Genomic DNA, 557 nt, shown 5'->3' with positions numbered 1-557 from the left:
TAACCTTTTATGGCACCTAAGGCCAGAGAAACCTCTAGAAAGAGGAAAGGGAAGACAAATGCTTCCACCTCCGAGTCATGGAAGATGGAGAGATTCATCTCAAGGGTCTATAGCTTAGTAGTAGAGCATTTGATTGCACATCAAGAGAGCACACTCATGGACCTCAACAAGAGCATGAGGTATTCCCTCATCAAGAAATCCCTGAGATACCTCAGGAGATACATTTTCCTCCACCCAATTATTGGGAGCAACTAAGGATAGGAGCACCAAAATCACTAGGGATCAAGCAACAAAGGCAAGGAAGAGACATAGAGAAGCTCAAGGACACCATTGGTCCTTCAAGAAGAAGGTGCCACCATCACTAAGGTGGACTCATTCCTTAACTTCCTTGTTCTTATCTCTCTGTTTTTCAATTTTATGCTTTATGTTTGTCTATGTTTGTGTCTTTATTACATGATCATTAGTGTCTAGTGTCTATATCTTAAGGCAATGAATAATTCCATGAATCCTTCACCTTTCTTAAATGAAAAATGTTTTTAATACAAAAGAACAAGAAG

Source organism: Arachis duranensis, chromosome 1, assembly GCF_000817695.3.
Source record: "Arachis duranensis cultivar V14167 chromosome 1, aradu.V14167.gnm2.J7QH, whole genome shotgun sequence".
Lineage (NCBI taxonomy): Eukaryota > Viridiplantae > Streptophyta > Magnoliopsida > Fabales > Fabaceae > Arachis > Arachis duranensis.
The sequence above is the reverse complement of the archived record's forward strand: the minus strand, read 5'-3'. Positions refer to the sequence as shown.